This window comes from Zootoca vivipara, chromosome 9, assembly GCF_963506605.1.
Source record: "Zootoca vivipara chromosome 9, rZooViv1.1, whole genome shotgun sequence".
Lineage (NCBI taxonomy): Eukaryota > Metazoa > Chordata > Lepidosauria > Squamata > Lacertidae > Zootoca > Zootoca vivipara.
The window spans coordinates 30,131,578-30,135,637 of NC_083284.1; the positions used below are offsets into that span (position 1 = coordinate 30,131,578).

Sequence of the window (4,060 nt, forward strand, 5' to 3'; positions counted from 1 at the left end):
TCATAAGAAAGGGCTGTTGCAACCTACTTAAATAGGGCAATAGCAATGTAAGGCTCTGAGTAGACCATTTTTGCACACAGAGAAAAACAGGTAGCCTTTCTTTCCCCCAAAACATTTCCATATTTATTGATTCTTTATTAATAATATGTATATACCACTTAATAAGCAAGAACCTTAAGCTGTGGAAAAGCTGCTCTTTGGATTGCATTGCTCATGAATATATGAAGCTGCCTCATACTGACACAGATCATGGGTCCATCTAGCTAAGCACAGTCTACTCAGATAGGAAGTGATGGCTTGAAACTGCAGCTAATGTGCACAGTCTTTGTTATGTAAATAACAGTTGAGGGGAAGACAGAGCAGTCATCTTAAGGCTCATCCACACTTCTGCCTTCCATGCTGCTTGCCCTCAAGAAAACCCACCGTTTACTGATGAATCTGAGCAAACATCAGTCAGGTTTTCTCCAGACTGACATTTGCTCCAATTTAGCACTAAAGAGCAGGTTTTCCAGGGGAAAGCAGTAGAGCAACAGCAAAACCACTCGCTCCCATTCCCAGAAAGGGCAGGTCACGTGGGAAACTGCTTGGACCCGAGCTTTCTAGATGCAGGACAAGCGGAAATGTGGAGGAGCCATCATCAACGTGCAAGGTTGGAGGATGGAGCTTAACTTATCCACAGTACAGTAATGCTCACCCCACCTTCTGATTTCATAGCATTATGATTTATTGGCCACATTCTACAACTATTCCCTTTCAAAGCTGCTATTTACATTTCAAGGGAAGATGGGCCTGATAGCTCAGCTGGTTAGAGCGTGGTGCTGATAATGCCAAGGTCACAGGTTGGATCCCTGTATAGGGCAGCTGTATATTCCTGTATTGCAGTCTCATGATCCTCAGGAGTCCCTTCCATTTCTATGACACCTATGAGATTCCATGCCACCAGAAGAAGCTCCCTCACCATCCATATAGCTTCTTCAGAGTTCTATTATTATTATTATTATTATTATTATTATTATTATTATTTATTGCAGCAGCAGCAGCAGCAACAGCAGGGAAAGAAATAGCTACACTTTGCCCACCCTGCCCTGCTCCATCCCAGGATGGCTCTGGATTCCCTGTGGCTGCTGTTTGCATGAATAGCACCTTCATGCAATTAATGTCTGGGTTTGGTCTTCAGAGAGAGGTCTTTTTCATCTCTCTGGAGGCAGAACTAGACATTATAAAAATCATGACTGCCATTAAAAGAAATACCTCTGTGCTGAGTTCTTCCTCTCTCCTTCTGTAATGTAGTAATATTTACACAGTGAAATAATCAGGTTTCTGCATCTCTACCAATGATGTAGCAACCAGTGATGTGGAGTGGGACAAGGAAATGCAGAATGTCATGAATTCAGGATGTAGGATAAGCAATACTGAACTTCTGAGGGGATAGTAACAAGAGTGGAGAATGTTGTACTGGCATCAGTATTCAGTGGAAGTCCCATTTCCCCCTAACGTCTAGTTCCAAACAAAGATTTTGTCAATTGCAAATGTTAGGGATTTAACTGGTGTGCAAAGCATCAACTGCTGTACCATTGACCTAGCACTCCTCCCAACTAAGCTACAGTCCTTATTTTTTACTATGGTCCAGGAAGGACCACTAGGTTGGAGATACCACAGCTCTGGTGCAGGAAAATTCTGGGGAAGAAAATCACACTTGTGTTTCCCATAGGTAGAATGACCTTTACTGTATATTTATATAACTATTTGATTGATGCCATGCCAATGTTGGGAAAGTAGCAGGCTAAATCTAACCACCCTTTATGAACACTAGGTTAAAATGGGGGGGGGAGGTACTGTTATTGCAGTGGGTTTCTGTTTCTAAAATTATGTGCAATTCATAAATATATTATTTTCTAGAAACTCTCAGTGAACAGCTTTGCAGATAGGGCCATCGCTCAGTGGTAGAGCATTAGTTTTGCAATCAAAGGGCTACAGATTAAATCCCTGCCCCTGCCCAGCATCTCCAGGCTGGGCTGGGAATGTTTCCTGTCACTGCCAGTCAGTGTAGACAGTGCTAGGCTAGATGGACCGGCGATCTGACTTGGCGTTAGGCAAATTCCTAACATCTTGCAATGAGGATGACAGGCAGGGCACAACCTTCTGAGAATCTCTTACAAGCCCCCTTGTGCATTTCAGGTCCCATAAAGAGGAATGGAAGCAGTTGCACAACGCATCTCCACTTTGGCGGGGCTTACACAGCAATAACTTCCCAGTGGATTGAACCCATATTGTACAAGCTCAGTTTTGGCTCGAATTCTTTACCCCAGCTAATATTTCCTATGGATTCCCCATCTGTGTGTCTGTGCATCCTCCTCCCACTTCCCCGTCCTTAACAACCCCTTTGCTGCATCCTTTGTACATTTCCAGGGTTGTTTGTTTTCTAGGTCAGTCAGCTCTGCTTTGGTCCCTGCTGCTCTTGCTGCCTTTTTCTAATCTCCTTCCCAGACTGAACTCATTTCCTTTCCTGGCCTTAGTCCTCATGACCCTTTCCAAGCTTCCTTTACACCTGCCCAGAGCTATTTTCCTGCCAAAGCCAGAATATGGCAATTATGCTTTGAAAGCATTTAATCAAGCCAAAGCTGGAAGATGCAGCAAATGATAGCATTTCCTTTCCTTGCCCCCTTGTGTTCATGCATGTGCATGTATGTAGGGGTGTGTGTGTGTGTGTGTGTGTGTGTGTAGATAAGAGAGCTGAGTTCAGTTGTCCTGGGGATGAAAATAATAATAAAAACGGGTGACATTCATAAGCCCTGAAATATTTTGCACATGGGCAATAATTAAAGGCTGGGTAATATAATCCATTGCTAATATTGTTTCAATTGAATACACGTCCCAAACTCTTCTCGTTAGAAATGATGTTCTTGACATTTCAACTGCAATGCAGTATGCGCCTAGATTTTTCCTTCCTTGGGTTGCTCTGTATTTACTTATTTGTTTACAGGTATGTTCACACACACACACACACACACACACACACACACACACATTGTATGCACAGAGGACTGGGACTGTGCGTACAGTTCACATCGCAAATGTCTGTTCATTTAATGTTAGTTTGAAAGGGACCTGCTGTACATGGATGAATTTCACATACATTGGCCCATGCATTTGTAGCCTGCCTTCACAAATGATGTAAAAGGAATGGACACATGATGAGAGTGGAATAGGAGCATCCTCACAACTCTCAGTAGCCTTAACAAACCACAGTTCCCAGGATTCTTTGGGGGGAGCCGTGGCTGTTTAAAGTGCTGTGATGGTGCTTTAAATGTCTGGCACAGATGGGCCCTCAAACTGAAAGCAGGAGTAAACCACAATAAATACACATTGAGAAATCCCTCCCACCCACCCCTACACATTCCTATGGAACTTCACGGCTTACTACAATTAGTAACAGGAGGCTTGGTGTCCTGGTAATGAAATAAAAATTTCCTCTTTTAAAATTAAGAATGCACACAGATGGCTTTTTAACCAAACATTTTACTGTACATCTGCACCTTGTTAATTCTCTTTCACATTTCACAGGATGATACAGATGACCAAGCTACCCTGGTTTGGTCATCTGTGTGGACTCAACCAGTTTATCTAGTAGCTACATGCACACTGTGCACACTCCATTTAGTAAATGTTTGTCTCTAGCCCCTTTCATCATCATTAACTGCATTAGTAATAAATTATAGCAGTATAGACTTGGCCCACTTGCAAGGGGAGATCATCATTCCATATTTGGGAGAATATCAAGTTATGAGTGATAAAGCCATGAGCTACTTCCAGGCAGCAACCCCAGCAATGGATGTGAGTCTCTCTCTCCCCTCTCCCCACCTCTCTCTCCCCTCCTCACATGCCCTCCTTATTAAAGTGGAGAGATCTCCGTTGTAGTTGATCTCAGTTTGATCAGTTAATACATTGACCTTATGTTACACCACTATCACCGAGGTCCTCTGATGGAGGTTTTTCTTGTGGTTTGCCACACCCCTGAAATTTGGTTGGCCCCTGCTTAGCATGAATGACCCTGCCCTGT

The 4,060-nt window shown here is 43.2% G+C and overlaps 1 non-coding gene across 1 annotated transcript; it reads left to right on the top strand.

The window, feature by feature from the left end:
• Positions 1–786: 786 nt before the first annotated feature.
• TRNAI-GAU (transfer RNA isoleucine (anticodon GAU)) lies at positions 787–860 on the top strand. The gene has a single exon. It is a non-coding gene; the product is annotated as a tRNA-Ile (tRNA).
• Positions 861–4,060: the final 3,200 nt, after the last annotated feature.